This window comes from Phoca vitulina, unplaced genomic scaffold (genome assembly GCF_004348235.1).
Source record: "Phoca vitulina isolate PV1807 unplaced genomic scaffold, GSC_HSeal_1.0 scaffold4, whole genome shotgun sequence".
NCBI classification, from domain to species: domain Eukaryota; kingdom Metazoa; phylum Chordata; class Mammalia; order Carnivora; family Phocidae; genus Phoca; species Phoca vitulina.
Window position 1 is genome coordinate 26,924,642 of NW_022589707.1, and position 11,710 is coordinate 26,936,351.

The 11,710-nt window shown below is 36.0% G+C and overlaps 1 pseudogene; it reads left to right on the forward strand.

Moving 5' to 3' along the window:
• Positions 1-4,694: 4,694 nt before the first annotated feature.
• LOC116630462 lies at positions 4,695-5,683 on the forward strand (annotated as a pseudogene).
• Positions 5,684-11,710: the final 6,027 nt, after the last annotated feature.

Here is an 11,710-nt window from a genome sequence, read left to right on the forward strand (position 1 = left end):
GACCTCTCTCTGCCAGGAGCATCCTCACCATTAACCAAGTGACCTCTTCTATCCAAAAGAAGGCAGGCAAGATAAACATGAACACCCCAAAAGTACCCACATCGCAGCAGGCTTCTCAAGGTTGCATCATTGACAACATGTCTCCCTAGCCCTCTCCTACCCCCAGGTGGTGCTATGTGCCATGATAAAGATAATTTTGCCCTGGGTCTTCAATCCATTATGTCCAGCTAACTTCAACGTGCATTTTTATTCAGAGATAATTATGTGTTGATCAGAGAAGTCGGCGGCTGTCACCCATGTAGCAGGTGCACCGCGGTGTGACATAGGTGGTAACTATGGCATGCTCTTGAGCTGTCATGACACGGACAGGGACTTTATTATGTATATGTCATCATTTCTCTTAAGAAAATTATACTTTCCCCCACAATGACAATAATGAACCCTTACAACACTCCCATAAACCTCATTTGCCGTTGTATTCTTGACCTTCATTAAATATATACTAAATATATGGAAACACCTATAAATACACAGTATGCTTTGTGTCTCTATAAATAAGTTTATGTCTGAAGCCAAGTGTGAGATATCAAATTGGAAATACAGAGCTTTACTTAAAAACTTAAGATCTCTTACAAGTAATTGAGCCACTCCAGCATTGTTAACTTTTACACAATTATGATAAGAAAATAAATATTTATACAGGTGAAGGTATTTGTTGAACAGTTATAATGAGTGCCACTAAAATGGACTCTACCGGGTTAACTAGTGCCAAGTTATCATATATATTCTATAATTAAATTTACATAATAAAACTGAAGAGAAAATCTTCATGTAGACAGTGTTGACTTCTAAACCTTTATGCATATATGTTTTAAATAAAATTTCCTATCAAGTCAGTTAGTTTGTAATAATTGAGCTGACATCTACATGACTCAGAGGCATATAGAAAATAGGCAATTTCATTGTAGTTGAAAATCTTGCTCATAACACATAGAATTAATGCATATATTTTTAACAGATGATGTGAAATTAATCTGAGCTAATTTTTGGATAAGGTGATACATTACATTGAAGATCTATAAAGTAACGGTTAAGGGATAATTTCAAAAATGTTTTCCTTCTAACTGCATAATCCATTACTCTTACAGACCTGTGGAGTTTGGAGGACAATGCATAGAGCCTCCATGATCCTGGATAATTGGGGGTTTTTAACCCTTAACACCTGGCCTAAGATCACCTTTGTACTGATTTCTTTTAATAAAGACAGGGTTTCCCTCTCTTTTTAGCTAAAAAATGTAATCTGTAGCAATTTGCAGGATATCCTGAGCCCTAACCCTCTCCCCAAACCCCACCCCAGTCTGTTTGGCTAAAACAGATATTTGTTTATTAAACAGTTAATATTTCCCAGACATCATCACAAGCCTTCTTTGTCTTATTTCATTTAATCCTCAGTTAACTTGACTAATTAGAGAGTATTGTTATCCTCATATGAGAGAGTATACTGAGGAATGGAGATGTTAAGTAACTCTCCCAAGGTCACAGAGCTCTCCGTAGAAGCAGGATTTAAACCCAGGGAAGATGGCTCTAAATACCATATCCTTAACTGATATTCGACATTGCCTCTCAAATGACTGATGTCTGTGTTTAAAATGGCAAGCCAGTTTGACTTTTTTACTTCCACAGAATTAATTTTGAGATTCACTGTTTTGGCATTGTGAAAGCATTATAAAATCAGACTTAATTAGATTAAGTTCTATAACTTTTAATATTGGGGGTTATTCTGTATTTTAGTTGGCACATACAAAAGCAAGGTAAAATAATTAAACTTATTCTAATTTGGATGGATTGCATTTCAGAAATGGAAATATGTCATTTTTTCTCTTAAAATATAGGTCTAATTTCTTTTGATGTAGTAATTTTTTATGTTATTTGCAAAAAGGAGGTAATATATGTTCATATATAGTCCACGTTTTTCTTATTTCAATGTCTAATTTAATCTGAGAGTCAGTTGACCTTTTGTTTTTTGCTGAGCCTTTCAGAATGTTTCAAGAGCAGTGACTTTTCCTGTGATGTGGACACCTGTCTGTTACATGGAACGGGGCTATGATCTCCAACTCATCTTCTAATTTGCTAGTTTGCAAGTGGGCATAGTTGCTTGTAAAACTAGTAAACCCTGTTTTCCCCCCACATTTGATCATTTTTTTGTGGGTTAACTAAAGCCAATATATAATCTTAGAATGAAAAAGGAAATGTTTAAGAATTTCTTTGGCTAGGTTTTGTTTTCTGGCAAGAGGAAGGTGTGTGACTTTAATTGCCTCCAGTATGGATCTGTCAACATAACCCTTGAAGTATTACTGTAGGAAATTATTGGGCTAGTAAATCATTTTAATTAGTAGTAAGCTTAAAATTGTCCTGATTTTCTCTGCTTCCGGATGTTCAAGGAGTGTGGGAATAGAAGGAGGGATATGAGATGTGGCCAGTCAGGTAAACACAGGCTGGTGTTTTAATTTTATAAAAGTGAAGGACTGCATTGCCTGCTTGTGTTCTTTTCCCTCATTTACGTCCCTTAAAACTATGGAAGTGAGAGATGAGCTCTAGTTGGCAACCGGAGTAGTTGATGTGCAGGATAAATGGAACTGGAACAGAAGAGATTACAAGATCAGCACATAGAGAAAAACGTATCTGGCTGAGTCAGTGATAGAAATGACTTAGGAGTTTGGCTTTCCTTGCTTCAAGCTGTAGTACTTAGACCTAAGTAGTTACAAAGGAGGTGTGTTTTATAATTATGCTGTTATTTAGGGAGAAAAATTTTCTCCTCTTTCCTTCAATGAGATATTTTAATGATTTACATTTATTCACTCAAAAGATATTTTACCTGTGTGCACATAAGTACCAGGTACTGTTCTAGGATTGGGGATACATCAATAAATAGACGAGATAAAAACCCCTGTCTGCAGGGAACTTTCATCCTAGTGGTTAGAGATAGAAAACAAATAAAACAAATAGGAGAAATGAAAGTAGGCAAGGAGCATAGGAAGGATTGGAGAAGGATTGACGTTTTAAGCTGGGGAGAAGGTCTCACTGGGAGATTGACATTTGATCAAAGATCTGAAGGAGGTAAAGGAAGGAACACACACATATCCAGGAAATGAGTGTTCCATGAAGAAGCAACAGCCTTGAGGGCCATGACACAGGATGGGGTATGACTGGTGTGTATAGGGGATAGAGAGAAAACCAATGAGACAAGGGGGGGAGTGATGATAGTAAGTGAAGTGGGGGAGGTGGTGGTTTGAAACTATGCAGACCGGTAGCAGCATGCTGTTCTTACAACTGAGTCACTGGTTGTCCATTTCCCTTTTAGAAGCGCTAATGTCATGCCCCTCTTATCTCAAACAGAATTGGAGATCATCATGCCTGAAACAGGCAGCACGGACTCTTATTTTGGTTCTAGAAGCAGGAATCTCAATATTGGGTAATGAATGCAGCAAAAGTTTTTTTTGTTGTCGCAGATACTGTGTTAGAGAAGGACTGCCTTGTCGATCTGTTCAGCATGTTACTGCATTTGTTGCTCAAGTCCCTAAACAACATTCGCAGATTGGCAATGGTGTATGAATTTATATTTTCCTTCAGAGGTTAATTTAGCTGGCAGAGTTAAAGACATTTGAGACTAATTTTGCATAATTTTTGTTTTCTTATAGTATATTGAGCAGAAATTTTCTGTGAAGCAGAGAAAAAATGTTAATAAACATATTATGTCCATGGATCTCCCATCATTGACTTACATTATATATACATGAAACACATTCTGCCCTACAGTACTGTCTTAAGATTTAGTTACTTATTTTCTTGCTTTTCTCACTCTGTATGGTTAATATTTATTATAAACTAGTTGTTCTAATATGTTACATGTATTTAACTTATTTAATATATATGTGTTATACTATGATTTTACACACCGATATTTATTTAATACATATATTTTTTTTGAAATACATTCTGACTCATATAAATGGGTGCTTGCTGCATTAATATTTCATCTATGATTTCTCATAATTTCCTACATGGTGCTGCCAATTTTATATTTCTTATAATGTCTGAACTTCTGATTCAGTAAGAGCTCAAAAACATGAAAAAAAAATTAGTTCAATATATAAACAATTCTTATGAACATACTTATATACTGTATTATGGTTCAGATAGGTGACTCATGGTTCAATGCAAAGAAATTAGATGTTTTATGGCACTACCTGCCAGTCACTTTGTGTTAAATTTATAAATTAATTGGATGATCTTGACATATCAGCTGGATGTTTGCCTATTCATTAACTGGAGTAATCACATAAAAATAGTAAAACTTGAATTCTAAGTAAATGTATAAATTGGTTATAATAACAAAAGATAATAATAACACAAAACAATAGATCTTTATATATGTATAGTGCTTTATCATCCATAAGTTTTTTTCTATTGTGTTCTTAATAGAAATGATTTGTGATTGTTAAGGTTGTAGTTTTTAATCACAAACTTGTCTCTGTGGAGAATGAAACACTTAGAAACCTAGTTCTACTCAGCAGTGAAGACAGTATGAAGTTGTTTATAAAAACTTAGCACATGGCTCTCTGCTCCTCCCTATTCGACAGACAGCTGCATCTTTTGGTGCAGTGCCAGCCAAGTCCCATTCACCAATGGTGAAGGTCGGAGTAGAGGAATTTGGCTGTATTAGGTGGCTGCACACCAGGGCTGCTTTTAACTTTGGCCAAGTGGATATTGTCACCATCAATGACCCCTCCATTGACCGCAACTACATGGTCTATGTGTTCCAGTATGATTCCACCATGGCAAATTCCACGGCATGATCAAGGCTGAGAACGGGAAGTTTGTCATCAATGGAAAGCCCATCTCCATCTTCCAGGAGCAAGATCCCACCAACATCAAATGGGGTGATGCTGTTGCTGAGTATGTTGTGGAGTCTACTGAGGTCTTCACCACCATGGAGAAGGCTGGGGCTCACTTGAAGGGGGGGCCAAAAGGGTCATCATCTCTGCTCCTTCTGCTGATGCCCCCGTGTTTGTGATGGGTGTGAACCATGAGAAGTATGACAACTCCCTCAAGATGGTCAGCAGTGCCTCTGGCATCACCAACTGCTTGGCCCCTCTGGCCAGGGTCATCCATGACAACTTCAGCATCGTGGAGGGACTCATGACCACAGTCCATGCCATCACTGCCACCCAGAAGACCGTGGACGGCCCCTCTGGGAAGCTGTGATGTGATAGCCAAGGGACTACCCAGAACATCATCCTTGCTTCTACTGGCACTGCCAAGGCTGTAGGCAAGGTCAGCCCTGAGCTGAATGGGAAGCTCACTGGCATGGCTTTCCATGTCCCCACCCCCAGTGTGTCAGTCGCAGATCTGACCTGCTGCCTACAGAAAGCTACCAAATACGATGACATCAAGAAGGTGGTGAGGCAGGCACTGAGGGCCCCTCGAGGGCATCCTTGGCTACGCTGAGGACGGGGTTGTCTCCTGAGACTTTAATGGTGACATCCACTCTTCCACCTTTGATGCTGGGGCTGGCATTGCTCTTAGTGACTACTTTGTCAAACATATTTCCTTGTATGACAGTAAGTTTGGCTACAGCAACCAGGTGGTGGACCTTATGGTCCACATGGCCTCCAAGGAGTAAGAGCCCCCTGAATCACCGGGCGCAGCAAGAGGAAGCAGCCCTTGGCTGCTGGGGAGCCCTTGCCCCAACTCATCTCCAACACACTGAGAATCTCCTGACCTCCACAGTTTCCATCCCAGACCCCCTGAAGAAGGGGAGGGGCTTGGGAAGCCCTACCTTTTCATGTCAATAAAGTATACTTAGCCCCCCCCCCCCCGCAAAAAAAAACTTAGCACATTTTGGCATTCATTTGACCATCTCCCTTTCTAACCAAAAAGCCAAAAGAAAGAATTTCCATTACTCGATGTACCCTATTTACTTCTGCTCAGTTATAGTAAACTACCTATAATTTTATTTTATTTTATTTTAATTTTTTTAAAGATTTATTTATTTATTTATATGAAAGAGAGAGAATGAGAGAGAGAGAGAGCACATGAGGCGGGGGGAGGGTCAGAGGGAGAAGCAGACTCCCTGCTGAGCAGGGAGCCCAATGCGGGACTCGATCCTGGGACTCCAGGATCACGACCTGAGCCGAAGGCAGTCGCTTAACCAACTGAGTCACCCAGGCACCCTACCTATAATTTTATAGTATGGATTGAATTATTTTACTTTTCTCTACCAAGAATTTCAATTATTATTAAAGAGAGTTATCTGAATCAAGTGGATCTAAATAACATTATCATAAAGAATTTTTATGCCAAGGGAAAAAAAAGGCGAACAACTTATCTTACAAAATTGAGCTTTCCTAATTTGGCATATTTTTTTGTAGCAAATGAAAAGAACAGCCAGTATCTGTGTTTGTGAAATGGATATGAATATGAATTTTTGAATCAACATTTGAAAATGATATTTAAAATAGAAGTCAGCATTTCTAAACTGAAAGAATTTATTTATTTATTTATTTATTTGTTCATTTATTGAGCCTTTATACTCATCATTTTAATGCTTGGAAAATTGAGAATCAGAAAACTAGGATATAATAATGAAGTTACACACATAACTAAAATGGAAAGGCAGGGGAAAAACATTTAAAAGAAGAGTGAGGGAAAGTTTTAGAGTAGTGAGGATGAATGACAGCAAGTAAGAAGTTGTGAAAGCAAGATTGTACCCCGTCTTCCAACTTCTCACAGTCCCTGTTTAAAAGATCCTCTTGAAACTTTATTTTCAGATCTTTCCCACCTATTTCCTTCTTATTTAACATCTGATTAACAGCATGTGGGGAAATAAATGCTTCTACATGTATCTTTTAACAGAAGGTTGAAAATTATGGATATGGAATATAGAGTATACCTTTTAAAATTTTTTATTTAAATTCAGTTAATTAACATATAGTGTATTAGTTTCAGAGGTAGAGTTTAGTGATTCATCAGTTGCATGTAACACCCAGTGCTCGTTATATCAAGTGTCCTCCTTAATGCCCATCACCCAGTTACCCCATTCCCCTACCCAACCCCCCTCCAGCAATCCTTTTTGTTTCCCAGTAGAATATACTTTTAAAAAAGATTCAAGAATTGTTTGTAGTTACTTCATAACACATTTGTATCATTGAATCATTGAACAGTTTTGCAAAACTAATAGTTGTAGCTTTTTACATAGACAGGACACATAATCAGTGTAAATACCCTAAGGGTACACTGATTCATTTTCTTTCCCTATTTTAAGTAACAATATTTTCTACATTGCCTTAGTATTTATGATGTCAAGATGCAAGATACATAATTGAGGTGAGGACACAATATTCATTATACATTATTCCTTATACTAAGAGAGCCCTGCTGCAAAATTGAAATTGAAATTCAGGTATTTCCATACATATATCCATTCATAAAAATTAAGATACTCTAAGTATAGGCCATACTCTATTCCCAGTGCAATTTATAAGGCCTGCTACTTACAATAAAATTTCACAAAAGATTTAAATCTACCAAAAACACGAATGCTGCTATTTTCAGCAAGTTGTAAGTGGCTGGGAGCCAAGCTGCAGCAATTCATGCCAGAAACTCTGTACACCAGAGCCTTATAGAGAATGATTAGTTAACATCATTTTAATGATGAATTAATGAGCAGTAAAAGCATTCTAATTCCAATATGTACAAAACCTTCTATTTGAAGACACAGGACCAGAGAGAACAGATCCATGACCTTTGTGATACTGGCAAAGGTTGGGTTCACTACAGTTCACGCCCAATCCGTCTTTCAAGGTTAACTACACATGCCATGCTGGGAAATGAAACAATTACTAACGAATTTTATAGGTATATTCTGTCAAATTTAAAAGGCAATCGGAAGTCTAAATGAAAATTATGCCCGGGGAAAGCGTATAAAAAGAGAGAAACTAGGAAGGGGTGTGTAGGTACCTCTGTGTGCTTATTTCCTAAAAAAGATGCCTTCAGAAGAAGGCAACATAAACTTTGCCAAGTACACAAATGAAAATCCTTATACTGAATGAAGAGAATACTCAGCTTATGGGAATGGAAGTGTATTCAGGAAGGACAACATTTAATCATCTGGGCAACACTAGCACAGCAAGGGTAGATGATTCATTATTCTGTAATTAACTTTTAATTAACTTTACTCTGCTTTACTTATTTTAGAAAATTAAATAAACTTCATTTTATTGCTCATGCTAAACCAATGAGCAGAAGCTAGAGTTCTGCTCTAATTAAAATAAGCAGTTGAGCAAAATTGTATGTAAAGCATAATGAAGAACTGTTTCTGTCCCATTGATATATTTCTTATGTTCTGAAACACTTTCATAGGTTTTTCAAGAATTCCATTAGTTAGGCACTGAAGTCTTCTAAAATGTGTGATTTAAGAAATAATATTATAGGCCAGTCTTAAGTATGGGGCACATAATTGATTTAAACTTATTAAGTAACATTTCAAATTAGATGATTAAGAGAAATGAGAGAGAGAGAGAGAGAGAGAAGGAGGGAGGGAAGAGGAGAAGGAAGAAGGGGGGGAGAGACAGGAAAAATTCGAAATTGTGCTAGTTCGTTAGTCATCAGAGCAATATAGATATATATTTTAGTGGCAACAAAAAAGGGAATTCATAGAGTTAATACAGTAAGATTACATATTCTGCATCCTTTTTTATATCCTTGCTCTTTTATTCATTTTTAGACATTTGTCTGTCACATGTTTTGGTGTTAAGCCTAAGACAGTGAAATTTAATAATCAGCTATTCTAATTGTTCTAATCATATGCTACAAAAGAATATTTGACAGAAGAATGAATTACATTTAATTTGGTGAACTTGATCTATAATGCTCTTAATATAAAAGTCAAATGAAATTACTTCACTTGAACATCTAAATTATTAATGTATTTTCTATTTTGTTTATAATTCTTAAAGTGTATAAAAAATCCACATAACTCTAAGATATCAATTATTAAAATACTTTATCTCACCAGTTAAGAGCTTTTGGCTTCCTTGCTGACAATCACTAGCATTTCCATTCCAGAATAATAACCCACTGACCGCTTTATTCTCATTTCAGATTATAAATTCTACAATTTTGAACTTCTGAAATCTTCTGATTATTATCTCTGTGATTTCTACCTTCTCCAATTTTTAATACCTTCTGAATCTGTTTTTTTTTTTTCCTTATCATGTGCTCTTATTAAATATTCTGTGTTCTCTAAGGATGTCATCCCTTCCTGGTTTCACTTACTTTTCTCCCCACCCTTTATGTATGGTCAACCTTGTCAACAGTATAAGGACTAGCATCCTATAGATTCCTCACTCCTAAACAACCAGTTTTCACCTGTGAAAAACTTCCACTTTCTCCACCTGATCATTGCAAAGTAATGTGTACAAGAAACTAGGGAATTGAAACAAAGCAGGCCAAATGCCTTGATTGGATCAAAATCATCTTTAGTTAGAACTTTCCCATACTTTTAAATCTACTTAGCTCATCTCTTGATACAGAGAAAGTGATCAGAATTGAAAAAAAAAAAATTTCCTTTTTTGTCTGTTTTAAAGTGAGGGAATTAATGATTTGGGGCCACAGCAAATTCTTTTCATTTAACTTCAGCTAAACACTTCCTTGTTTGCAGTAATTCCTTTATTCATCTTCAACTACACCCTGTACTGAGAGAGCAGCAAGCTTCTTCTTACTCCTTAAAGCATCTCTCTTAAAACTAAAAAAATCCAGAGCTTTTGATAAGGTGATAGAAGGTCCACTCATAAGAAGAAAGAATGAAAGAAGAAAGTAAAATATAAAGTTTGAACAATGAAAAAGACAAATGATTGAAAGCAACAAACAATGGATTTTTCATTATTTAGAGAATTAACATTTATTTTTGTACTAGTGTCTTTTTAAGAAAAGGAAATATGTAAGTTATCATTAGGTTTTCCTTTTTTCTTAGGTGGAAAAGTATTACTTATAGAAATAAATTTGTTTTTAGTGATCTCTTCATTATTATTATTATTGTTATTATTATTATTAAACTTTCTTTAGTAGAGATTCTGAACCTGTATATTTAAGGCAATTATGAAGAGTATGCTATGTGTAGATCTCTGTATGTGTCAAGAGTGTATGTAAATCTGTTATAAACTCTAGCTATCAGCACTTAAATGTATTGCTCTTTATCAAATGTGAGAACATAGCCAAAAACGAAATCATTGGGTGTCGTAGTATAATAGTTGATCAAAGTATAGGCTAAATTTTTTCATTTATTTAAACTGCTTTCCCAGTTTTGGTACAGTTTCCTAGGATGAGACTTAATGGAGAATCATACATAACAGACCGGCAGCTCACACATCTCACACATCCTGAATAGGTGTGTCTTCTGATCCTCTGAGCCTCACTGTTTCCCAGTCTTCCCTTCATCACTCCTGATTTATTCTCTGTACTTGTAGGTACATCATTTTTAGGCGTTCTCTAAACTTTATGTATTGTCCTTGGTTTTTATTTCTAATGCCAAATCCTCTTACTGTTGCAAAGTATTTCTTAATATCATATAAGGCTGAAACATTTTCTTCTTTAGTTTCAGACCAGTGCTCCTTGTCCTTCCATCTTCTGATGCTTTGAATAATCACATTCTTTCATTTATACAGATACTTGTAAGGTATTCATAGACTGTGATCAAATCCCCTTAAATCTTCTCCTCTCTTGACTATATAAATGTCTATGACCCTGTATCTCATCCAACACACTACTTTTATATTTTCCCTTCCTTTTTATTATTAATTTTCCATTAACTCTCTCAGTTCTTGTGTAACTTTTCTATTGCCAATAAATAGAAATGCAGTAACTCATTTATTTTTATGATAGGCTAAGTAGGGTTTAATCCTTGACAAGAAGGTTTTGTCAGTGTGTCAAGTTATATACTCATTATATGGACTGTACTTACTCTTCACTTATTATATATTCAATTGTTTCTGGATTGTAGTGCTTATTACTCCATTAATTTCTATGTGAGAAATTCTACTTCCCTGAGAGAGCCTCAATTCTCTGAGTCACTAGAAATGCCTGTATTGACTCTGGAAAGAGTGTTACATCCGCAGTAATTTGCTGATTACAACTGCGAAAATGTGGCCTGGAGCTTGTATTCATTCATCATAAACTTAACTAATTTCAAATGTGATTATTACTTCTGAAGTTTCTATCTTTGTCCATTTTGTGGGAGTTTTTCCTAAATAAATAGCATTGCTAATTAGCTTGGCTATTTCTATGGTGGTGTGGGTATATGTACGCATATATATATATTTACAAGAGTAGCTATAGGTGTCCTACTGTACGTCCATATTTATGAAAAATACCTATAGGTGTTCTACTGAATTTTTAAATGCATTGGTAATAGAGATCTTGAAGAATTTACTTGAGATACTTATTTGGCTCACTGATAAAAGTGAACCCAAATACAATGATAAAAAATACATAATGACCCCTGACTGAAGAATTTTGAAAAAAAATAAGGCAATAGGGTGTTTGTGTATGTGTGTGTATTTTGGGGTGTTATTAAGTGCAAGGATCTCAGAAATAGTGCCCTTCTTGTGAGATTGTGGGCTGACTAACTTTATCCTGTGCCTCATATTTTGGT